Source organism: Erpetoichthys calabaricus, chromosome 3, assembly GCF_900747795.2.
Source record: "Erpetoichthys calabaricus chromosome 3, fErpCal1.3, whole genome shotgun sequence".
NCBI classification, from domain to species: Eukaryota; Metazoa; Chordata; class Cladistia; order Polypteriformes; family Polypteridae; genus Erpetoichthys; species Erpetoichthys calabaricus.
In genome coordinates this window covers 219748553-219775662 of record NC_041396.2, presented here as the reverse complement: position 1 = coordinate 219775662, position 27110 = coordinate 219748553, and the positions used below count along the sequence as shown (strand labels likewise).

The 27110-nt window shown below is 36.7% G+C and overlaps 1 pseudogene; it reads right to left on the bottom strand.

The window, feature by feature from the left end:
- Nucleotides 1–1648: 1648 nt before the first annotated feature.
- Nucleotides 1649–24607, bottom strand: LOC114649419 (diacylglycerol O-acyltransferase 2-like; annotated as a pseudogene).
- Nucleotides 24608–27110: the final 2503 nt, after the last annotated feature.

Genomic DNA, 27110 nt, shown 5'->3' with positions numbered 1-27110 from the left:
TTTCATTCCAAACTAAGTGATTGAACTCCAGCTTGTACAAGTATCTGCCTGGACTTCATCTGATAACAAAGGTGTAAATCAGAGTTCTTTCCAATGACCTCTTCAGACTTCTTGTGCCAGAAGAACAGAGAGCTATAAATCACTGAATTACAACTCTAATGGACCGAAGAATTCAATTATGAGTAACTGTAAGTGACTTTAATCCAATTAGAAGTTATAAATTCCCTTAAGACTTCTCTCCGGCTCCCTCAGTTGACTCTCTCAAGGAAACTCCTATGGGACCATTGCTCTCACTCTCCAAAATGACGGAAAACCTCTGAAACCTGCTTTCTGAACCCAAAAAGCTATGAACCACTCTTCTTTGGGGATCTGAAGCCAACAAACTCTTACTTTTGTGAACCTGAGAGCTGAGATCCAGTTTGTCAAGCTAAACAGTGAGCCAGTCTGAAGGCTGAGAAGCAGCCATCACTTCAAGGGAACTTCAGCATTTATACTCTTGTGACAGAAAGAGTAATGTGTTTCCAATTGAAATTGCAGATGGAACAGCAGAGGATCTAACTGAGGAAAGCACTGTACGCCACAGACAAAGGACAACACAGTATAGAGAAAGAGTGAACTCCAACACAAGAAGAATCCTCCACTTGATCTCAGAGCAGCAACAAAGCAACAACTCCACACAACACCGGACATCGTTTTTAAAGACTTAGTATAGTAAAGTACAATACAATACAATTTATTTTTATATAGCCCAAAATCACACAAGAAGTGCCGCAATTGGCTTATTGAAAATACAGATATAGCATAAAATCTGTGGCAATATTGTTGTTTTACTAGTTTTAAAAAATTCCTACACAATTTACACAAATGTTTATTTATGACAAATCACAAAATGGCACCATATCAGTACAAATCTAGAAGAAAAAAAATTATAGGTCTAATTTAACCATGTAAGTGCTGCCTCATGGATTTAAACACCTTCATATTGCACAATCTGTGTTTTTAGCATATTTTTCTATTTATAAAATGAGTGTAGAACCTGTGCAATTAACCTAATATATAATGGTTATCAAAAGTGTAAAATACTGTTTAACAGTGTTTCTCTAATCTTGAAACATTTGGTTAATGTGAATGCAAAATAAACTTTTGAGAATAAGTGAAACTTTCCTTAATTTGCACTGAAAACTAGTAACATAGTAGAATTTTGTTGTTACTTTAAATATTGTAAAACCAGACAATCAGAATCCATTACACCCATTTGTCTATTCTAAACACTCGTACATTTTGACAAAGTCAGTGGACTATTAAGCATTAAAACCAGTGCAATAAAACCATTATACTGTATTACATATATCGACACAAGTAACACTTTTTGTTATGGAAATCACTTTAGAAAAATTACAGGAATCTCTTATCAAGCATTCCCTGTCCAACAGCCCACCTCCAATTTATGGTTAACTAAACTATTCATAACATAATGGTCTGTAAACAAAAAAGTCATTTAACAACTCATGATTAAACACATCCATGGAAATCTCTTAGTAACAGAGCAGCAAGTTGAACATCAAACACATTTTTTCCTCTTAATGGACTTCTAGAATATTTATGTCTCGTAAACCAAATTTGCTCTTGTATTTGTCAAGCAGTTTTTTTAAGAGAATGTACATATAAGTAATGGTACTGTTTGATTTGTTGGGTTTTCAATCTTTGGCACTGTTAGGTTAGCTTCACCAGTGTTGATTGACTTGGAATACGGCACAATACCCCAAGTGTTTGCAGAAAACATTCCACGGCCATGAAACTAACAAGGTGCAAATCCCATTATCTCTTGAAATTTCTTTTGAAGATTTCTTCCCCAAGAACCTTCTTCAAAAATAATCTGTTTATAGACCTCATTCTCTCCAAATGAATATACAGCAACCCAGTCAGCACCTTGCTGCAAGGCCAGCTTCACAAATCCTTTGCGGTTCTTCAGAGTCACTATGTTCTTCCCAGGAGTGCAGTCTAGAGACTCAGCAGCACCACCTACAGAATTGCCAGTTCCACTCTTTGAGAAAATGTAGTCTATTGCCTTTCGATTAACAGGGCAAATTCCACCAGATAATAAATAATCTTGCGGCAATGGCAGTCTAAAGTTCCCACTCAGTGTGGCAAGGTGAGGGCAAATGCCTGGAATTTTTTTTGAAAACCCAGTTGCCTCTGTACCAGAGTTGCAGAATGCTCCAAAATAGACAATGCCATGTGGATGATATTCAAAAATATAATTTCTGATCAGTAAAAAGGTATGGGTTTTAATCAATCTTATTGGAAAGTAATCCCGAAAGTGTTTCCAGACTGTCCAGTTTCTGACCCATTCAGGATGTCTTCCTCTTTTTTCTGGGGTCAAAGACAAGTCAGGCTATATAAAGAGCAGCAATCGCCCAGCAGTCAGTACAGAACATATAAAGAAGAATTAGTGCACATGCAGCACCCATAACAAGAAAGGTAATGACCCACTGAAGAACAGAGATTATCTGCAGTTGCAGTATTATTCTGTTTCTTAAAACAAGTGTGCTTGAGTTACCGTGACATAACTACAAAAAAGCTGTCTCACTTTTGGTTAAGACTATAAAATGACATCTAAAATTCAGAATCAATGTCTCCAAGATGGGACAGTTAATTTTGTGAGCTGGAATGTTAAAGGCCTAAATTAAAAATTAAAAAGACTGGACTAGCCAAATGTTCCATTCCAGCTTTACAAAAAAAAACTAGAGGTGTGGGAATTCTCGTGCATAGAACAGTCTCATTTGTAGTATCAGATGTTGTATCTGATCCTGAAGGGAGATACATGATTGTTATGGGTAATTTATTTAATTGTAAAGTGGTTTTGATAAAAGTTTATGCACCCAATGTGGATGATAGGGAATTCATCCAAAATGTATTTGCATCCATTCCCAATGTGAACACTCATAAAATTATAATGGCTGGGGACTTTAATTGTGTTTTAAATCCTGAACTATATAGGTCTCCTGCCACAGGAGCGATGACACCTAACACTGTAAAGATAATTACACAGTTTGTAACTAACCACAACTTATCAGACCCCTGGAGATTTCTAAACCCAAATTCAAGAACATATTCCTTCTACTCACCAGTGCATCATTGCTACTCAAGAATTGATTATTTTTTTGTAGATAACCATTTCTTGCCTACGATTAAATCCTGCAAGTACGACACTATTGTTATTTCCAACCATGCCCATCTGATCTTGGAGATAAAATCATTATGCCCGACATACTCATCTCACAGATGGCGTCTTAACCCAATTTTATTAGCAGACGAGAACTTTACAGAATTTATATCAAAACAAATCAGTTTTTTTCCAGAGACAAATATATCCTCAGAGGTCTCTGCAGGAATACTCTGGGAAACTCTGAAGGCCTTCTTAAGAGGACAGATTATCTCATATCTTTCTCACAGAAATAAATTGGAAACCAGGCAGGTATCAGAGCTAACCAACGAAATTACTAGAATAGATCAAGAACATGCAAGGTGTCCAAGTGAGGCTCTTCTTAGGAAAAGGCAGGCTCTGCACTCAGAGCTCAACCTCTTAACAACTAAAGAAACTGAACAACTCATTTTTAAATCAAGACATCATTACTATGAACATGGGGAGAAAGCTAATAAGCTTTTAGCTCAACAAATCCACAAGCAAGAAGTTTGCAATGCAATCCCAGCAATTACCAACACAAACGGAGACATAATCATTGACCATAAAAATATAATGCACACATTTAGAGACTACTATAAATCCTTATATTCTACTGAGTTTAAAGAAGACAAGACACAATCTAATGCATTTCTGGATGCATTAGAGATACCACAAATAGATACTCTTAGTGCAGAGGAATTGGATAACCGTTGGCACTATCAGAATTATTAGATGCTATAAAGTCACTTCAGAGTGAGAAAGCAGCAGGCCCCGATGTCTACCCTGCCTAATTTTATAAGAAGTTCTCCACTCAGCTAGCTCCCCTCCTATTAGCAACATTCACAGAAGCTAAAGACAATAAAATTCTACCTCAAACTTTTCATCAAGCATTTATCACCGTCTTTCCTAAACAAAATAAGGACGTATTACAATGTGCATCATACAGACCAATTTCACTTCTGAATAATGATGTTATGATACTCTTCCTAGCTGGAAGGATGGAGAAAGTGCTGCCTTCAGTAATATCACAAGATCAAACTGGATTTATTAAAGGCCGACATTTAGCATCCAATCTTCAATGCCTGTTTAATGTAATATACTCACCCGCAAAGTCAAACATCCCAGAGATTTTATTATCCTTGGATGCAGAAAAAGCATTTGATATGATTGAATGGAAATACCTTTTCACTACATTGGAGAAATTTGAGTTTGGCCCAAACATTTGTACATGGATCAAACTACTGTATACCAATCCAGAAGCTTCAGTTTGTATTAACAACTTTAATTCATAGTACTTTAAACTAGAACATGGTACCAGACAAGGATGCCCCTTGTCACCGCTACTTTTTGCAATCACCATTGAGCCACTGGCAATTCACAGTCGAAATGCTTATGAGATAAAGGGGATTATCAGAGAAGGACTTGAACAGAAAATTTCTCTATATGCAGATGATATGGTACTGTATATATCAGACCCACAAAATACTGTGCCTGCAGTCCTAACAGCACTAACAGAATTTCAAAAGATTTCTGGTCTCAGAATTAATTTGACTAAAAGTGTGCTCTTTCCAGTTAATTCTCAAGCACACAATATTAGATTGGACACCTTCCCTTTAATCATTGCAGTTCAGTTCAAATATCTAGGGGTAAACATCACAAGTAAACATAAAGCTCTTTATCAACAAAATTTCACTGTCTGTATGGAAAAAAATCAAGCAAGACTTGTATAGATGGTCAACCCTTCATCTCACTTTAGCTGGAAGAATTAACATTGTTAAGATGAATATCCTCCTTAAGCTTCTCTTTTTATTTCAAAATATTCCAATATACATCAATAAATCGTTCTTTAAGAAATTAGATTCAACCATAACCACATTTATTTGGAATTCAAAACATCCACGTATCCAAAGAGCAGCCCTACAAAGGCCAAATGCAGAAGTTGGCATGACTCTACCTAACTTTCAGTTTTACTACTGGGCAGCAAACATACAACATATTAAAACCTGGACATTGACACAAATAGATGAACATATGCAGGCTTGGTCTGCAATAGAAATAGAATCCTGCAGTTCCTCTTTATATTCCTTGCTTTGCACCCCAATAAATGCAAGTTATCGGCAATATACTAATAACCCAATAGTGCTTCACTCACTCAGAATATGGAACCAATGTAGGAAGCATTTTAAGATAGAGAATCTTTTATCGGTGGCACCTCTGCACAAGAACCACCTTTTTCAACCCTTGCAAACATATGCAGTTTTTATTGTCTGGAAAACATTTGGGATTAAATCACTTTAAATTGCATTCTAAATTTAACTTTCCAGCAACACATTTCTTTCACTATCTTCAAATTAGAAACTTTGTTAAACAGAACCTGCCCAATTTTCCTAACGCCCCACCTCCCTCTATGCTGGAAAATGTATTCATCAGTTTCAAGGACTTAGACAGCATCTCTGCAATATATAAAACCATTTTACAGTCCCTCCCTTTCAAAGATCCAATATGACAATGGGAAAAGGATCTCTCCCTCAACATATCAGAAAAGGAGTGGAAGGTAGCAATGCAGAGAGTTCACTCAAGCTCCATATGTGCAAAGCATACAATTATTCAACTAAAAATTATATATCGAGCACATGTGTCTTGCTTAAAATTGTCCAAAATGTTTTCAGAGCAAGATCCAACCTGTGAACGCTGCAATCAAGTTCTAGCCTCACTGGGTCACATGTTTTGAGGCCTGTGCCACATTAACATCATTTTGGACCAACATTTTTAAATGCCTTTCAGACAGCCTTGGTGTCACAATCCCTCCTAATCCACTAACAGATGTGTTTGGTGTCCTTCCAGAGGGGCTTAAAGTGGAGAAGGACAAACAAACTGTAATTGGCTTTACTACACTATTGGCACGTAGACTTATCTTGCTCAACTAGAAGAATCCTAACTCTCCCCTTTTAAGTCAGTGGGTAACTAATGTTATATATTATTTGAAATTGGAAAAAATAAAATTCTCACTTAGAGGATCTGTGTAGGAATTTTTCAAAACCTGGCAGAATCTAATCAATAACATTTTAGAACAAGCTTTTAAAGCACCGAGGAAGCAGATTCTCTCCCTATTCTCTTTTTTTTTTTTTTTGTCTCTATTTTTCTATATTCACTTATTAATTTATCTATTTACTTATTTTTATGAGGTTTAAGTTTTATTCTGCTGCCCATGCTCTCTTTCTCAGGGGTGGGGGTTGATTTTTTTTCAATCCTATTCTTGTAAAATTGATCTATTTGTATGGAATGTCGTGTGATTTCAATAAAATTAAAAATAAATAAGTAAATAAAAAATAACTACAAAAAAGAGAGGAACGGTAAATAAAGTTGTAGTTTTGCCAAATTATTTAATCAATTACCAGTATTGCCAAATCCAATAGTTGATTAAATGAGTTAAGTTTCACCTCCTTCTCACATTATAATGACTGTACCTGGGTGGGCCAGTTAAAATTCCCTTATCCTTTCCTACATTATTATGGTGCCCTTGGGTGGGCCCAAAATATCATACTCTCTCCTACAATGGGAAGATAAATGCCGCACAACATAGAGAGATCCAACTCTCCTTGGGCAGAACGTTTAAACTGAGGAGGTCATTGACCTAAGGCACACTGCTAGAGCAACTATGGAGTGGCTTAAAATGAAAAATGTTGATGTTCGTTTGTGGCCCAGTCAGAGTCTTGAACTTAACCCCATCAAACATCTGTGCTTAAACGTAAAAATTATTGTCCACCTCCAGCTCCCCAAACAGCCTGGCACAGCTCAAGTGATTTTGCGAGGAGAAATAGGTACATTTTGCTCCATGAGAAAGTACAAAACTTGCCCAACAAGACCACTTGTTTTAATAACTGTGAGAGGTGGGCCAGCCTGAATACTTATTAATTATTGCCATGCCAATTTTTTAATGCTTTACAATTGTGATCTTTTTTGCCAGAAGTGTGAAAATTTGATTTACAAGTAAAAATTCCCAGACAAATTGTTTGAAATCCCACATTGTGATAGCCATTTAAATGAAAAATTGGTTTGGGACTCTGAATACTTTTAAGGCACAATATGAAAACCTAATAACCTGACCTGCATGGGTCCAACATCGGTTATAGCCGGAGCCCTGTTTGCTCATTGTTAAGCAGAGAATCTCTCCTCTACTAATGGCATCCACACTTTACACAATAAAGGATTTTGTTTGACACATTCAGAATATTTGATACCCATAAGGTGTATTAACACATTTAGCCTTCATTCATTTGTGTACGACAGCAATTTCTAAAATGGTTTTTGACATTTTTTGTAATTTGGTTTAATCCTGCTGCTTGTTATTGGCATTATCTTGTTCTTCTTCATTTTAGTGTTTAGATGCTGGTGGCACAGTAGTTTGGTAGATAATGAAACGTGTTATATTCAGCTGATGGACTCAGCTGCTCAGCAGACTGATCTGTGCTTTGCATACTGAAGTACGCCCCTTGAGAATGCTGCACATTTTCTTGAGAGAATATTTTTGTCCTTTTGTACTTAAAGCTTTTTTTTTTAATCCAGTACACCCAATAACGGAGGCTTTATTAAAATAGAATGACTTACTTATCAGCTCATCTTCTGCAGCAAAGAATCTCCAAAAATATAGCAGGAAACAAGGAATTAATGACTGTGCTGAGTATATAAAATAGATAACACGTCTTTGGCATCTGTTCAAAATGTATAGAAACAATTCTGCAGCACAATGAGGAGCCAGAGCTGTGTCTCTCATTTTCACTCTCTCTCTCTCCTTTTTAGTTTGTTTCAGTGGAAGCATTCTTTATAATAAGAACATTTCTTGATCATTATTCAAACATGAAAACTATTTAGGTAACTTGTCTTATTTGCCATGCTTTTAGAATGACATATGGCATGAAAAATACAAAATAAGTGGGGACTTGTCACTTTCTGTGAAACATATGCTGTTTCTCAGCTTGAGACAGGCAGCTTTCCATTCTAGCTTTTTGAGACTGTAGCAATTTGCAAGCTAAAAAAAATATACATTCCACCTAGATGTCCATTACTGCGATACCATATAAGCTGAAGTGTCTATAGTGAGTTTAACAGAATATATGCATTGCGTATAACATTTCCATCTATTTATTCATTCATCTTTTAACCATTAGTATAGCTGAGACCAAAATGTACACCATCCATTGTAAGGAATCATGCAGCCTGAACCCAAAGATTGCAATGTGCCAGCTTCACATAAAGCCACATTCATTGTACCCATTTAGCGTTGCAGACTATCCTGATGCTAATTTAACCCCGTGTTGTTTTCCAGTGATTAAAAAATAAATTCAGGGATGGATTTAAGCTTGCATTTTGTACTCGACTGGCCCATAGACATTAGCCATATTTTTACATACAGTATATTCTGTGGTTTTCACTGTTTATATTTCTCTACACACAATGTTTGCTTGTCGCTTGTTTTGTTGCCTATCCTTCCTTTTACTTCAGTTATTAAACTATCCATGAAATGTTCAACTTGTTCCTTCCAGCTGTGCAACTTTAGTTCAATATTTTCAGGAGGACTGTGACTAAAACCCATTTGGCAGGTCTGAGGAAGAGAAATGAGACTTAGGAGGAACAAAATGGTCAGCATGTCACTCGACAATGGTTTACATTGTTGTTATATTTTGTTTCTGGTTTCTGTGTCAATGCCCTGCTTAATTGTTTAGCAAAACAAGATATTTGATTCTGAGCACCTTTGGGACTGAGTCTGGGGCTATGTAGAGATTTCACCAGCCATTTGTCCCTTTTTCACTCTAGCTTATTCTACATTATTGTCTTGATTCCATATATTAAATAGATACAACCTGGTGAAGGTTCTATAAATAAAACATAAATGCAATAATATAGTTTAAGAACAACTGTAAAAGCACTTGCTGCAGATGTACAGTATCCATCAAATTAGTGTAAAACAGTCATAGTGTTATTGCAACAAACAGAAAGTAGTGGACTGGCAGGTGTTCACCTCGTGGTTGGCACATAGCTGCATGCAGAACTTGTGCTCCACCTTAAGCCCATTTTGGCAGCTCTACTCTACTGTTAACATGTTTTCGATTGCAATAAATTAAAAGCAAGAGCTGCTGCCCTCTAGTGGTAAGCAAAATAGCAAACAAACTTATACTTTGTCTTTGCATGTTTTATCCAACTTAGTATTGTTCCAGAGGTAACTCTTGATGTTTTTATTTTTTTATTTGTGATCAGAATTTTTAGTTTGAGTTCAACCAGTAGAAACAACAATTGGCAATCATAGAAAAGAAACTGTAACAACAGTAGTTAAACAATAAGAAGCACCCACAGCACACTGACGGTCCCAAAATTGTCCTGTAAAAGGGTCCCTTATAGGATTAAAATTTACTGTGGCCTGTGTAGACCAGTGAGAGGAGTCAGATAGATGCAGTGAGCCGCAAAGGAGAGGAGAATGAGAAAAGGGGAAAATTAAGGATTAATATTAGTGGCATGACATTGATCTCCAGTCAACCAACTGCCAACCAATTCACTGTGGCTTGCCATTTCTCTAAATTGGAGCCAAATGATCCATTGATCCACACCACTGAAAGTCCAAGTAAGATTAAATTAGATTTCCAGTAAAAGACTAAGATTAGTTTAGCAGAGATGATACACTAACACATAAACTTCCTCTGGATAAAAGTGAAGGTAAAAGAAGAGGTTAAGGAGGAGAAATATGAAAGACAAAAGGGGGATATTAACAGAGAAAATATTGGATAGAGAATTGGAAAAATTCATTCAAAAAGTAGAAACTAGAAGGAAGTCCTAAAACATATAGAGGAAAGAGCTGGCGCCCTGTCTAAGATTTATTCCTGCCTTGCGCCCTATGTTAGCTGGGATAGGCTCTAGATAGATAGATAGATAGATAGATAGATAGATAGATAGATAGATAGATAGATAGATAGATAGATAGATAGATAGATAGATAGATAGATAGATAGATAGATAGATAGATAGATAGATAGATAGATAGATACTTTATTAATCCCAAGGGGAAATTCACATTGTAAAAATCCATGTTAAAGTAGTAAAAAGTGTCCAGGGAACGAGACCACATAAAAGAAAGTGGTAGGAGTTAACAGTGAAATAGAGAAAAATAGAGACAAAGGTAAAAGATAAAGTCATACACGGAGCTGCTGGAAAGGCTGCCACTGGCGGCGGCGCCTGAGTCATCATCTAGCACCTCCCTCGACCCTGGTCTGGATTAAGCAGATTAGAAAATAACATGATAGCAGCAAATGTTATTATTTCTGACTACTTCTGGCCTAATGGATGATATTATCCCAAAGTCTTCCATCACAGAATTTTTTTTTCTTATTAGTGTTACATTTAAGCAAATTCCATTATGTAATCCATCAGATTTGTTTCTTTCTGCTTATTTGTATTTTATACACAGCTTTACAAGTAATGTTCATTACTCATAATGTGAACAAAATATTGTCAATTCAGCCTGACTACAGGTGATTCAGATGAGTAATAAGGCTTCATCTTAATGAAAACTTACTGATTTATTTGTTTTGCAGATATATCTGTAAATCTACTCCAAAGCCATACTACATACAGTACACATTGCTGATTCTTGATGACCGTCTTCCATAGCCAAGAAGAGAGAAGAGAAGAGACAGAATGTCTAATTTAATCCCTTTAGTGCTTATTCCTCTGGAGAATTTAAGAAAAGACATGACCCCAAAGGATATAGAGCACGGTGTTTTACTCAAAAAGGCTTTCACTTAGAAGAATCATCATTTTTTCAGTACCCATACTAAAGTGTTACCATTTTGTTTTTTCCTGTTTAATGGAAGACTAATATTAGCTAAGCTTACCGGCAAATTAAAAACAAACTTTTAAATTTTAACTGACTGAATGTTTTTATTTGGAAATCATAAAAGATTTATGATTTGGAGGCATGTGACGAATGTTGATTTCCCACTCTCTAGACCGGTTATACCTTCATCCTCCTTTTTGAAAACTAAAATAAGTTGCCCCTAGCTAAAAATCTTTTAATGCATCCTTTAATGCCATGTTGACAAAGCAATACCAGGGGGTCTCGCAATTACATTGCTTCGCTGACACATACTATAGAATAATAATAGAAAAAAATGAATGTTTTTTTTAATTTGGCTATTTCTGGCTGCTCAATTGGTTGTTGACACCACTTATTCTTCTCAATTTTGAAAGGAAGGTCACACATTTAAAGGAATTGTAAGATGATATTAAAGTGCTTGCTTGTGAAGATGGCTTTTAAACATTCTGCTTTATCCTTTCAGCATTGTTGGCCATGAGCTTACAGCAGTTATTTATAAGATAATGTTAACTGTTTAACCATGGTGGGCTCCAACGCAATACAGTTTTCTTAAGTAAGTAATAGTAGACAGTAAACTGATTGTCATTGTTATTAAAACATTAGTTTGTACTTCTATTATGTAAAATATTCATCTGCAGGAGTATTTCTCCTCATTTTTTGGCATGGTGAGGTCTCTCAACAACCAATGTGTTGATGTCAAGAATTGGGGGTTCTCTACTACTAGCCCTTATTTTTACACCCTAATTTATCCCTGACCTTGCCCACCTAACTATTTGGATCTGTTCTTATGCAACATTAATTATCTGTCATCCACACAATGGAGGAAGTGGATGATGGCATTGTTCTGGCATTGACTTCTTTGTGCCTTTGTAACAGCCACCATTTTGAAACCCACCATTTTATTTTGTCTGCCATTACCAACAGTAAAAGTGATCCTGGAAAGGAGTTCAGATGAAAAGTCCAATGCTTTTACAGCTAAAGGGTAAGTTAGCAGGATGAACAGAGGACAGAGTAATGACAGAAAGAAAGAGAGAAACAGAGAGAGAGAGAGACGGTATTTTCAGTATTTAGGTTGTGATATTTGCGGCAAATGTTAGGACATTAGAACACTGTTACAACAATATGTCACTTGGCCCAACAAGCTTGTTTAGCCTATTCATCTATCCATCCATCCATCCATTTTCCAACCCGCTGAATCCGAACACAGGGTCACGGGGGTTTGCTGGAGCCAATCCCAGACAACACAGGGCACAAGGCAGGAACCAATCCCGGGCAGGGAGCCAACCCACTGCAGGACACACACAAACACACCCACACACTAGGGCCAATTTAGAATTGCCAATCCACCTAACCTGCATGTCTTTGGACTGTGGGAGGAAACCGGAGCACCCGGAGGAAACCCACGCAGACACGGGGAGAACATGCAAACTCCACGCAGGGAGGACCCGGGAAGTGAACACAGGTCCCCAGGTCTCCCAACTGCGAGGCAGCAGCGCTACCCACTGCGCCACCGTGCCGCCCCCTATTCATCTAGATTGTCCAAAATAACATCAAGTTGAGATTTGGAGGTCCCTAAAGTTCTGCTGTCCACCACACCACATTTCATGTGTCTACGGTTCTTTTTGTGAAGAAAAACTTTTTAACATTGCTACAAAATCTGCCTTTAACAGACACGTTCGTGTCCCCATGTTCTTATTACAGAACGTATTTTAAAGTAACGACTGCGATCCACTGTATTAATTTTAAGCACTTCACTCATGTCACCTTTTAATCTTCTTTTGCTTAATCTGAAAAAGTTTCAACTTTTCAATTGTTCCTCACAGCTCATACATCTCAGTAGTAGGGTCAGCCTAATCGCTCTCCTCTTGACTTTCTCTTGTGCTGTTATGTCTGTTTTGTAATATGGAAGCCAAAACTCAACACAGTTACTCAACTCCAGGTTAGGTCTCACTAGTGCATTATAAACCTTAACAATAACCTTCTTTGACTTGTACTTCACACATTGTGATATACTATATTAGCTAACATGCTATTAGATTCCTTGATTGCTTCTATACACTGTCTGGATATAGATAGTTATAAGTCCACTTTGACTCTTAAGTCCTTCTCATAAAGAACACTTTGAAGTTTTAGACTTTTCTTTGTGTATTCAAATCTAACATTTTTAATTCCTACATGAAATGCACCCTGCAACCCAGGATTGAGCGGGCTTGAAAAGTGGTATAGAATGGTACATGTAATAATTTATTTACATTCAATTCCACCAATTTGTCTATGTTTGTATGTTGTCCAACTTATCTCTCTGCAAACTTAACCAGCTTATTGATTATATTCTTGTCCTGATTGTTTATGTATATTAAAAAGGGCTGTGGCCCCAACACTTTTAATATTGCCCAATTCTGAAAACAGTCCTATCTCCATAACCCTTTACTGCCTGTGTCTGAGCTAATTTTATACCCTCCTACAGACCATGCCCTGGTTTGCCATTTGTTTAGTTAGATCACTAAGCTTTCATGTGGTACCTTATCCAAAGCCTTCTGAAAATCAAGATAAATAAGATCATATGAACTTCTCAGTTTGTATTCTTTTGTTGCTTCCTCATAGAATTCCAGCATATTAGTGAAACATGACATTCTTTTTCTGAACACACGTTGAATACTTGCTAATACTCCTGTTATAGATATGTGCTATTCAATCTTTTTCTTGATAATTCATTTCATTAATGTACCTGTGATGCATTTTAAACTTACTGGCTTACAATTACTTGGATCAGCTCAATCAACCTTTTTTATCTAGTGGGATAATATTTTCAATCCTCCAGTCTTTAGGAATTTTCCCAATGTGTAGAAACATAATACATGTGCCAAGGATTTATGTACTAACTAACTTCTTTAAACACTTGAGGAAATGTTATCTGGTCTTTGTGATTTTGAGCAAGTGGACAGGTCACCTTTTCTCAGGCGATTGGGAGAAACACCCATATAGGTATAGCTAGTGGTGACTATAGCTATGCTGTTTTTATTCTGTGAATTTGTTATCTTTGCCCACTCTTTATATCTCCTTTGTGTTATTACTTGAAAAACAAATTCTTTTTGAATACGTTAGTCCCCTTGGCATCATTCCCATCTGGGAAGGCAGTATAAGGGTGTCACCTCATGTTACAAAAAATAAAAATAAACAAAATATGACTTTCAAGAAAGCAAAATAAAATAAACATTATAAAACACATACATAGGAATTATTAATCATCCATCTGTTCACTTTAGAGTAATTTCAACTTGGTACCAATCTCAGTGCAAGGTAGGAACCAACCCAGTGCAGGATACCAGTCTATCACAGACCACACTTACACTCACTACAACAAGTTTAGAGTTGCAAATTACCCTAACACCAACACGTTTGGTACGTTTTTGGAGAGCAGAGGAATAAGCATACAGACATGGAGAGAACAATCAAACACCATACAAGAAAAGACTGGGAGCAGGATTCAAGCTTATGACTGAGTATCAATAAGACATAGTGCTGTGATGTCTGAAAATTATTATTCTATTAAAGATCACCTTTCTGTGTATGATTTTTTGCTTTTCAGTAATCCTGTAGGGCACTGGTGAGCAATATCATCTCTGAAGGGCCTGGGGGTTACAACCAAATTGTTTAATAAGAAATCAATTATTGCTGATAAAGTGCTTATTGCTGAAGTGGCATTTATCTGCTTCCTTTTAGTTGTCTTGCTTGTTAACATTTCAAACCCTGATAACACTTTAGTTTGGATACTGGAAATATGCATCTGTTACTTGTTTTCTACCATGTAGCAAGACCTTAACAAACATTTCTTTGGGCCTTCATAACACTTAGAAAATAACACTAAAGTGTTTATTCATCTCTGCAATGTGGCCTACTAACAAAACAGAGACACATTTTATATTACATATTTATATAAGACCTGTGAATCCTTCAAATTAACAAGTCATTTTATCTTCATGCCAATTTGTTGTAATGCACAGAGATGAATAATCCAACATAAATCCAAAATAAGCCTTTGTTAAGGTCTTGTTACATAAGAGTAAATACATTTGGACATTTTTGCAGTATCCAAACTATAGTGTTCCCAAACCCTTAATTGCATATTATAGTTTTAAACATATGCATTAACTGTTTTAATAGCTCCTTATTAGCAATATTCAGCAGTTCTCCATCTAGCTTGTCTCTATTTCCACCCATAAGTATTCATCATGCACTATTTGGTTTAATAAAATACTCAAAAGGAAACTGAAGAGGACGTGAAAAACTGAAAATTGCCCATCTGTTTTAGGCTTCAAATTGTTTGGATGATATCCTTAGGCAGGTAAAATCCTACAATATAAGAATGACCTGGCATTGCAGAGTTAAACACTAACAAGCTGTGAAATTAAATAAGATCTCTTATTGGCAAGGATTGTTTTCTAATTAAGCAACTGGGTTGGGACAAAACTCTGCAGCTGCTGCAGCCCTCTAGGACCAACACTGATCACCCCTGCTGCATATCCATTAATCACCACCAGTGAATACTTGCAGCTATAAAGTTATCTGTGTTCACTAGAACAAAATGGTTTAATTTCAGTAGTAGGCTAGTGGTCTCATTGCAGCTTTAAAAGCATAAATGAAAAACAGAGCTGAAAACAGGCCAAATGCTCACATTACACAATTCAGTACAATGCTTGATGTTTCAGTCCCTGCTGTAAAGACCAGATCCTCACATGCATGGTCTGGAATTACATGCATGCATCTCATTTGCAACATAGACTAAGATAGGTAAAACCTCTAAAGAATACACTCCAGGGGGACAGCGCAAGAAGGGTGCCAAGAGGTGGCACCATGTTGATTCATGCCATGATTCATTCAACATGTCTGAGCCTTGTAAAGGGTTTTATATTCTGCAAAATTTTGGTAATAATACAGCCTCTATAATTTATTGGGAAAATTCATCTGGGAAACCTTATCAGTAACCTTTTCTTGAGTTTTAAAAGAAGCCACAATAGGTTCTTGGTTATGCAGGTCCGTCCATGGCAACACATTTTTTTTTTTTAACTTTGCTAGCAGGGCTGGGACAAGGGTGAGGCAAACAAGGCACTTGCCTCGGGTGAACAATGGGAAAGGGCGCCAAATTGATGAAAAATGAAAATTAATAAGTTGCAAAAGAAAAAAAAAGAAAAAAGCCAAATGTATGCTCGTCAAATACCTTAAGCAAACTGACAATCTGCATCGGACACTCTCGCTCGATACACTTGTTTTTGGCTTCAGAAAAGGAATTGTCTACAGATTTTGAAAAAGATCGAAGAAAAATCATTAAATTAGATGATCAGTCTCAGCAATCAGTTCCATCCATCCATTATCCAACCCGCTGAATCCGAACACAGGGTCACGGGGGTCTGCTGGAGCCAATTCAGTTCCTTATAATGGTAAATATTTATTTGCAGTAGAAATAAAAGGAGTAATAGATATTTTATTATCACAACCTAAATGGAGATATGAAAAACTATATGAGATTTTGCCCCATGACCCTGTGTTAAAATTAAAGTCAATGGATACAGAAAATTTTAAAAAAGCAGCTTGTGATTTATCCTTTAAATATCCAAATGATATAAATTCTGTAGAATTCTTATCAGAAATAATCAGTTTCAAAAATCAGGCAATAATGTTAATTCCAGACCTTAAAGCAGCTACAAGTTTAGATCTTTTAAAAACAATTAATGAATATAGTTTAGTTCAGTCCTATCCAAATTTAGAAGTTGCATTGAGAATATTCCTAACACTACCCGTTACTGTAGCTTCTAGTGAAAGAAGCTTTAGTAAACTAAAAATTATCAAAACATATTTAAGATCGTCACTTGCTCAGGAAAAATGGTCAAATATGGCAATTTTATCAATTGAACAGGAATTGACAAAACAAATTTATTTTGATAAAATAATTGATGACTTTGCTTCATTAAAAGCAAGAAAAGTAAAACTTTAAAAAAAGATTTTATGTTGGGCATTTATTTAATTATTTATTCATTGTAATTATATTCAATTTTGTTTTGTCTAAAGTATTATTGATATTATTTTGTCTCTATTATTACATTACTGAAAAATTTGTAATATTCTGATTCATCTCATGTGTAATACTTATTTTGTTTTTCTTTTGTTAAGGTTTGTGTGATTTTATTTTTAATATGTGCAGTTTTATGTTCCTATTAGTATTGTACTATTACTGCATTCTGTGATTTTTTTATTTAATAATTAATACATTTATTTTGTTCTTAAAATCAGTCAGTCATTTTCTAACCCGCTATATCCTAAAACAGGGTCACATGGGTCTGTTGGAGCCAATCCCAGCCAGCACAGGGCGCAAGGCAGGAACAAATCCCGGGCAGGGCACCAGCCCACCGCAGGGCACACACACACACCCACACACCAAGCACACACTAGGGACAATTTAGAATTACCAATGCACCTAACGTGCATGTCTTTGGACTGTGGGAGGAAACCGGAGCGCCCGGAGGAAACCCACGCAGACACGGGGAGAACATGCAAACTCCACGCAGGGAGGACCCGGGAAGCAAGCCCAGGTCTCCTAACTGCGAGGCAGCAGCGCTACCACTGTGCCACCCCGTTCTCAAAATCATTTATTTATTTATTTTTATTTGATATGTATTAGTAATAAAAAAACTATATATGTAAATAGGGGCGCAAATTTATCCTCCTGCCTCAGGTGAAAATACCTCTAGGCCCGGCTCTGTTCATTAGCATTCCTTGCATTACTAGCTAACCTCCTTCATCTTTAGCCAGATACAGTACGGCATGTATAATCTGTGAGTCACACTTAACAGTTCTGATTACCAGAATAACCTCTTGAACCTTGTATTTTATACAAAGGCCTACACATATGTAAAAGGGCAAACTGGTGACTCCAAAATGGTCCAGTTTGCATGAAACTGAGTGTGTTTATGAGTGTGTGGTGTGATAGGTCAGTGCCCCATCCTAGGCTGTTTCTGCCTAATGTTGCTGGGATAAATTATTGCCCCTTGTAATCCTATAATTAGATTGGATAGGTTCAAAATACTGGAGATTTTTACCAAATGTACAGTAGATACTGATGGGCTAATAGATCAACAAGGCACTCTCTCATGTCAAAGGAATAGTTCTCACCATTAGCTCTACTGACAGTGTGCCATTTGTTACTAAGGATGGAGAGGATTGCTGTTTTATTAATAAATGAATTGTTAATTCTTGTCTGTAGAGTATCCTGTCACAGAGGACTAAAGTATCAGGACCACCCCACAGACCTTTATTTTTCACTATCACTCTCGCTACAGTTATTGTTTTTTTAACGTCAGATGTGTTTATACGCCTCAGTGATTCTTTTTCCATAACATTCAAGCATATTTATGAAGGTGCTGCCAAATGTTGAACCTCTGAGTGCATTAAATATGGAATACAGTTTTGTGCAATAAATAGCAGTTGATGCTAATAGGGCATTGCCTTTCATTTACATGAGAACTAGTGGTGTCTTGCCAAGACAAATGTAATAATACCCGCAGAAAAATAACCAACCAAACCAGATCTCACAATTGATGCATGAATTATAACAGAAAGAAAGGAAATGAAGGGATACAAATGTTTACTAATGCAATTTTCAAATAAATATGCCCCTCTGTTTTTTTACTGCTAGCTTGCCAGGATTTACTTTAGAGATTTGGCAGCTTCCAGGGACACAGCTGGAGCACACTGGGTTCACAGCATCTCAATGAATGTCCTTGGCTTTCTCTGTGGAGATATTCTCGTAGAAAAATACACCACCATTTAAATGTCACAATACATTTTTTCCAATTTGTTTTCTTTCAAATTCAACTATCTTTTAGTCTACACATAATGATCCTATAGTCTCATTTAGCTACTCAGTCACATACCAAAGGGAAGAGGTAGGAGCCATCAAAAGTGCCATTGTAGGTAAAGATAGAAGTACTGCACAAGAATATACAAATCAGAAAGAAAGAACATCATTTCATATATTTTGCATTAAAACTAATTATAGACATTTTTAAAGGTGATCTAATGACACTCTTTATAAAAAAGGCTCATGTTACAAATTAGAACACCCTAAGGTAGTGTTGGGAAAAGGTGCGATCAGGGAGAGATCAGAAAGATATTGTTTTGGACAGGAAAAACAATCATCCGAACACAATATAGAAAAACGATAAAAAAATAAAATAAATAAATAAAAAACAGGTCCTAATTTTAAGATCTCCTTGAAAGCTCCTTTAACTTCTGCTACTAAAGGAAAAATAAAGACATTTTAGAAAGTGATCCAGTAATTAAATACTTGCATAATCACACTGCATTCTTTAAAAATTATGGTATGCATTTAGTTGCCACATAAAACTGTGCTTAAAAGTCAAAGTATTTTTTTATAATTTTGAAAAATACCCAGCCTGTTTTTGCATTAATAAATTTATGTAATAGGGCTGAGGTCCAAACATGAAAATGAAACCTTAAAACTTACCAAATATGCCCATTTGTCAAGTTAAGAGCATTACTGAGTATTGCTCTGCGTCTTGAGATTGTACACAAACTTCAAAACAGCATATCTATGTCATTTCTGCCAGGAAAAAAACAAAACATTTTGTGAAATATAGCCATTTTAAAAGGAGATCAGCTTCACTTTACTGATTGTCTACCTCTGTGGCAACCTTTCAGATTGCTACAAGAATCACAATTTACAATGACATCATCATATTATGAGCTTGAGTAATGTCTACTAGGAGGAACAGTGAAATTAACTAATCATATTTTCCACTTCAAAACTTTGTCTTTTGTTATTTTATTACCATATCCTCAGCAAGAGCAATTCAGCAAGTGCAATAAAATTCAATAAATGGCTTTTGACATTTAAATCTGTTTCATGATGGCTTAGCTCTATTACATAATCTGCCTCTAACTTTCACTTAACACACCACAGAAAGTGTGTAATGCTGAGCGTTGATTGGCACTGTGAACTTAATATCAACCTGCAGGTTGCTTGGCTCTTTCAAAAAAATCCAAGGCTTTTATAAAATATACACTGCTTGGCGTAATCAGTTCACTTCAGATCTTCATTTCATATGCACAGAGTGCAATGAAAGTCTTATGTGCGTCCTTCACAAACATATATCAAACTGGCACTTGGCATGAATTTCACTCAATAGACTATGTAAATTCACAACATAGAATGTAATAGGTGAAAACTAGTCTCCATTTAGGAAAAAATCTGTCATTAAGCCTTTGTACCTGTATGTGTTTCAGTGTAAGCATTTCCTATGAAAATATATGATTTGAGTAAACATAGAATACGAAAATAACATGACTTGAGCATGCATGTGCCATCATACTTGCTCATGTTTCAGAATATTTTCAAATTTAAAATTAGATGATTTCATGGCATACTTGTTATGACTCACATTCTTCTTTAAATTATGCTTAATTTTCTTTGGCCTTTCTGGATGATTTTGGTGTTATTTCTATTTTTTTACCTCAAGGAATTTATTTCTGTTGATTACTATTTTATTTCTGTAATCGTTAAAAGTTGAACATTTTTTTGTCATTATGCAATGGCATTTTGCTTTGCCATTATAGAGTGCTCAGTCCTATTACAATCCTACCCATGTTCTGCTGGGGTTACGTGACCTTTGACTTCATCAACGCAATGGTATTTAGGAGTGTCACATCTTGACCTGCAGTTAGGAGACCCGGGTTCGCTTCCCAGGTCCTCCCTGCGTGGAGTTTGTATGTTCTCCCTGTGTCTCCGGGTGCTCCGGTTTCCTCTCACATTTCAAAGACATGCAGGTTAGGTGCATTGGCGATCCTAAATTGTCCCTAGTATGTGCTTGGTGTGTGGGTGTGTGTGTGTGTGTGTGTGGGTGTGCCCTGCGGTGGGCTGGCACCCTGCCCGGGGTTTGTTTCCTGCCTTGCACCCTGTGTTGGCTGGGATTGACTCCAGCAGACCCCTGTGACCCTGTAGTTAGCATATAGCGAGTTGGATAATGGATGGATGTTACAAGCCAATGCAGAATATAATAACTGAAAATACAGAAATGCACAGACAAAAGTAGGATAATAAGTAGTCGCAAGCTACAGAAATTTGGTGAATGGGAGGTGCATCTATGGAAAATATGAATCCAACCCACTGAAAGCAGTTTAGTGAACAGGAAATGTACCCCAACTTTAAGAAGATCATACCAAGAATCTGTGATATAATGTAATACTTCCAGTTTACTATTGTTGTCGCAAACATGCCTCAGAAATAAGGAAGGCACATTTTTCTTAAATCAAAACCTTTTCTGCTTCAAAGTGGATATATAGTAATAATAGTTCCGGCGCCGCTGAGAGTGGCAGCCTTTTCAGCAGCTCCGTGTATGACTGTATGTGTATGTGTACTTTTCTACTTTTATTTTTCTATTTTTATTTATTGATTACTCTTCTAGTCCAGACAGAAGAGCAGCTTCAGCGACAGACTGCTGTCACTGTCCTGCTCCACTGACAGACTGAGAAGATCGTTCCTCCCCCAAACTATGCGACTCTTCAACTCCACCCGGGAGGGTAAACGTGAACATTATATAAAGTTATTGTCTGTTTTTACCTGCATTATTATCAATCTTTAATTTAATATTGTTTTTTGTATCAGTAAGGTGCTGCTGGAGTATGTGAATTTCCCCTTGGGATTAATAAAGTATCTATCTATCTATCTATCTATCTATCTATCTATCTATCTATCTATCTATCTATCTATCTATCTATCTATCTATCTATCTATCTATCTATCTATCTATCTATCTATCTATCTATCTATCTATCTATCTATCTATCTATCTATCTATCTATCTATCTATCTATCTATCTATAGTATAAGTGTTATGGGTTTTATTTTCATGATTGGATCCCGGCTCCTTCCCCTCTATTTTAAAAAGCAAGACCAGGATAGGGTTAGGGTTAATGTGGCAATTTAATATATGCCATACTTGTGAAAAAATGTATTTGACTTAAAAATACTGGACTTATACTTTAAGTACCAAAGTGAAGAAACATCAGAATCACTACAGTCTTTGCAAACAGAATTTAATCTTTTGGTCACAAAAAGTATAGACCAGGCTCCTGTTCAAATGGCTGTCCAGCTGAATAGTATAAAGAGCTCTCTGATAAATTAGCTCTTTTACAGAACAAGATGCAGAGGACAGAAAGACATGGAAGAAGATGATCCGCTGTGGCAACCCCTAACGGGAGTAGCCGAAAGAAGAAGAAGAAGAAGAATGACAGCTAAATTTAGCTAGAGAAGATATAATTTTATTAAAAAGACAAACTCTGGTCACAATTGCTGTGTCCCCAAAAAAGAATAAACATACTTCTTGAGCAGCATCCTACAGACTTATCTCACTGCTGAATGATAATATTAAGATCCTATCAAACATTTTAACTAAAAGAATATGCTTTCTTATATAATATCACAAGATCAAAGTGTATTTTTAATGCATCAAGGTAATTATTGAGTTTTAAACTCAAATCAAACTCACAAGATCAAAATGGATTTTGTTCAGCATTTTAACCCATCCTTTATAAGAATGAAATGTATTATATTTAAAACTAGAAGTCTACTTTTCCTTATAAGGAAGAGTCCAAGCCCTTTGTTAGACTTTGTCATAGAGTATTCAAAGCAGTGGGTCTGGGGCAGGTTGGGGTATCCTCTTTCATTCAAACATCATAGATGGCGCACAAGACTTTGATTAGATAGAGGTGGTGTTGAATGGCATCAGAGAAGAACCGGAAAATAACTCAAAGAAAAGTAAAAATTAAAAAAGATTGCAGATTCATTGAAGAATTTGATAATTCTATGTATATCTAGTTTATTAAGGGTAGAACTAACTTTTAGCTATGAAAAGCCCAAGTTAGAAAAAGTGTATTTTAGGAGTTTTTTTAAATGTTCCATAGTATTAACCTGCCTTATCCCTATTGATAACATTTTCTAGATTTTTGGTGCATAATAGCAAAAGGTAGCCTCACCACTTCTTTATGCTTGGCTGTTGGAATTATAAGCAGACAACTATTAGAAGATCAAAGGGTATAACTGTGAATTTAGGTTGACAGGCACTCAAAAATATAGCAAGGAGCTTTATGCACCATTAGTAGTACTTTGAAACTAATTTGAAATGTCACAAGTAATGCCTTTAAACTGGTGAGATCTGCTCAGATTTTCTTTTTGTAGTTTAGATTCTTGCTGCTGCATTCTGCACTAATTGCAACTGATTGATGTCTTTTTTAGGTAGTCCTTTTAGGAGTGCATTACAGTAATCTAGTCAACTAAAAACAAAACTGTGAATTAATTTCTCAGCATCTTGTAATATTATAAGAGAACTAACTTTTGCAATGTTTCTTAAATGAAAAAAGCAGTCCTAGTAATCTGGTGAATGTACAACTTAAAGGTTAGGTCAGAGTCCATGATTACACCTAAATTCTTTACTTTCACCTTGACTTTTAATTCTAAGGGATCAACTTTACTTCTAATAGAATTTAGTAAAAAAGGAAAAAATGAGGATAATATATCAGTTTTTTCTTTATTTATTTCAAAGAAATTACTAATCATTCATTCAGAAAAAAAAGAAAGATATTGGGTCAGAGATCCCAGAATGTCAGGGTCATCGGGTGATACAGAAACTGTGGTAGTTCACTTTGTGTTTTGAGATAATGTGGCTTAATGAGAGCATGTAGATTGAAAATAACAATAGGCCCAGAATAGATCCTTGTTGTTTGTCATATATAATATCATGGACCCTTGAACTATAATCACCACAGCTAATAAAGAATTTTCTGTTAAATAAGACTGAAACCAATTTAAGACACTGCCGGAGAGGCTCTCCCATTGACTTAGTGAATTATTATTATTATTATTAGGCGATTTATTAGAATACTACGGCCTATGGTGTCAAATACTGCACTTAGGTCTAGTAGAACAGCAACAGATATGTAGTGTCTGTCTGCACTAACCTGTAAGTCATTTACTACTCAAAGCAGTGCAGTCTCTGTACTATGATTTGTTCTAAAACCTGTCTGAAACTTATCAAGAATAGAATGTTTATTGAAATAGTCATCGAAACTGGAATCTGGCCTCATCACAGCCTGAGGCAATACTTGTTTATATGGTGACTTTAACTTTCCCATTCAGCTCTGATACATGTAGTTTGTTATGTTTGGCCATAAATAAGCCTCTCCAAGTGCCAACACCCAACATCCCATTGTGGTGAGCTTCAATCTCTGGTCCTCTTTTGCTCCTACTCAATATCAACCTGTTCACATTTAGTCGGATACCAGGTTTTCTGTATGCTTTATAAAAACATAACTTCAAGATGCATATCAAATGTTTAATGTCAAACACTAACATTGAAATTTGTTAAATGTCCATATCTGAATACAGAGAAAGTAGATTTTTTTTTCTTCTGGGACCTTCAGTTCAACTCCTCACTGAATTTCTGCAAAATTAGCTCATCATCTTTACTCACCAATCTTTGAGTCATCCTTGACATCAATCATCTATCTGTTTCCCATTGAAGACTACAGGAAACTAATTGGAACTTCTCCACCAAAGAAGAGAAAACTGCCTTTTTGGATGTATTATTGCAATTCTTTTACTTACGGTTTGCTTTCTCAGATGTTACTACTGGCTGAAATTTTATTTTATTACTAAAGATGTAACTTAGACAAAAAACAATCAGCACTTATTATCTTAGTAAATAGATAATTTAGGTGTGTTCTCTTGAATGTGCTTCCCATTTCAAACCTCAACTTAATGCTTCACTGGATAAATTAGATGATCAGGTTTGGTTAGCTAGTTAGACATCAGGGTTAGGGAATCCATTCCTGGGCTCCCGATTACCGGGAGCCTGGGATTCCTGGACGTTTCTCTTTCTCACATTCCTGGGAATGAAACTGCTGGAATTCCCGACTGAATGGGAACGGCCAAGCTCGCATATATAGCGTGTAAAAGTGTAAAAATTGATCAAGAAATAACAGAGTTACAGTTGAAAATAATTAAGTGGCGCGGTTTTGTGGCCCACGGTGTAGTGTGTTGCTCATTAATTCAGTCAACAACAGACCAGCAGCAGTCAGTCTCCCGGCTCCCACTAAGACTGAGCATAGTGGACTGGAAGGTGTCTGCACTCTGCAGCTCACGAATGTCGGGACGGGGCAGAGTTCATTGACGTCTATGCTGTTGACAGTACAGGCTGGTGTCAAGTTTCCAACTGGAGCACAGCTCGGGTGAAGTTGGCAGTCGGAACATCAGTTGTTTGTGTTGAAAGCCTCGTACGAATGGCCGAGTTATCTGTGCCAAGAAACTTGCCATCACAGAATGATGACAAGAAACTGGATGCATCAGTAAAAGCTGAAATGGCGGTGTTTCAGAGCAACGGCAAGTGCGGGCGATGTTTAGAACAAGTGTATCAGTATCTGATGACTGTGCCGCCTACTTCAGTGGAGGCAGAGCATGCTTTCTCAGCGGCTGGCATACTCTGCACGAAGGAGCGCTATCGCCTGGACGACCGCACGCTTGACACGTTGTGCTTTCTACACTCTTATTACCGCAACTAACTACATGTAGATACATGTACTTATATGACAGAATGAACTGCTTATAGTTAAGGTTAGTCTTTTATTAGTGTCAACATATTGCAGTAGTTTTATTAAAAATAAGTGTCGCTCGTTCTAAAACTGTTTACATGTGAGATGCCCGTGCACTGTGTCATTCCCAGGAGCCTGAGACTCCCGGGAATGACATGTGGGATTCCCGAATTCCTGGGAATGGATAAACCCGTCCGAGAATGGATTCCCTAGTCAGGGGCCTCATGTATAAACGGTGCATATGAACAAAAATGTTGCGTACTCCCGTTTCCACGCTCAAATCACGATGTATAAAACCTAAACTTGGCATAAAGCCACGCACATTTTCACGGTAGCTCCAACTCTGGCGTACACAAGTTCTCCGCCTGGTTTTGCAGACTGGCGGCACCCAGTGTCAAAGCAGTGCTAATGTTCCAGTGTGGTTTCCCTTTCTTTTTTAGATCCACATCCCTGATGCGGCTTTATAAATACACTGAAAATAACCTCATATTATTTATTAGTTTAATGCATCTGATTGTAATTCACCTGTAACAATATAATGGTCCACAGAATGGTCAAACTATTCTAAATACCATAGCTGCTTTAGCGTTGTTACTCTCACTGCACCTTCTTCTTTTTCTTTCAGCTGCTCCCGTTAGGGGTTGCCACAGCGGATCACCTTTTTCCATATTACTCTCACTGCACCACTCAGAGTATTTTTATCACTGTATCTGAGTGGGGAATCACAGCTCTACAGCAGATGATTGGAAAGAGATTCCCGGTATACAGCATCAAGCACACGCTGCCTCAGCCATGCTCTCTATTGAACTGCTCTCACATGGCAAACGCTTCAGAACCTTTCCTCGCGGTACAGAAACAGTTTCATCCCAAGAACTCTAAATGCACTCAATCAGTCCATCAAGTGCTCCTTGTAGAACGCTTTGTACTTATAAGTTTAATTACCTCACTGTAGACTTGCGATACTGTTATAATATTGCACAACCTGAGCCACTATATGACGCGCGTATTTACATATGATGACAATATCATTTTAAGATGAAATGCAGGAAAATATGTTTATTACATTATACAGATAAAATGTTAACATCATTTAAATAATTTATATTGTTAATAATTAAACCTGTGAGGACACGGTGACGCAGCGCTAGCGAGGTGCTGGCGCTCCATTCACGGATTGTTCCTGCCTCACGCTGTATTCTTGCTGGGGTTGGCGTGACACTGGAAGGATAGATGGATAGAATAATTAAACATGTACTACGAAGATATTTCAATGTTCCTTAAAAGTTTTGAAGAATCGCCATTCTAAGCTTACACATGGCTTAACATCTATTACATAGCTGATTGTGTGGTGATTGGGTATTTGGAGAAAGAAAAGTAAGGACAAGAATTGGAGGTTAGTAT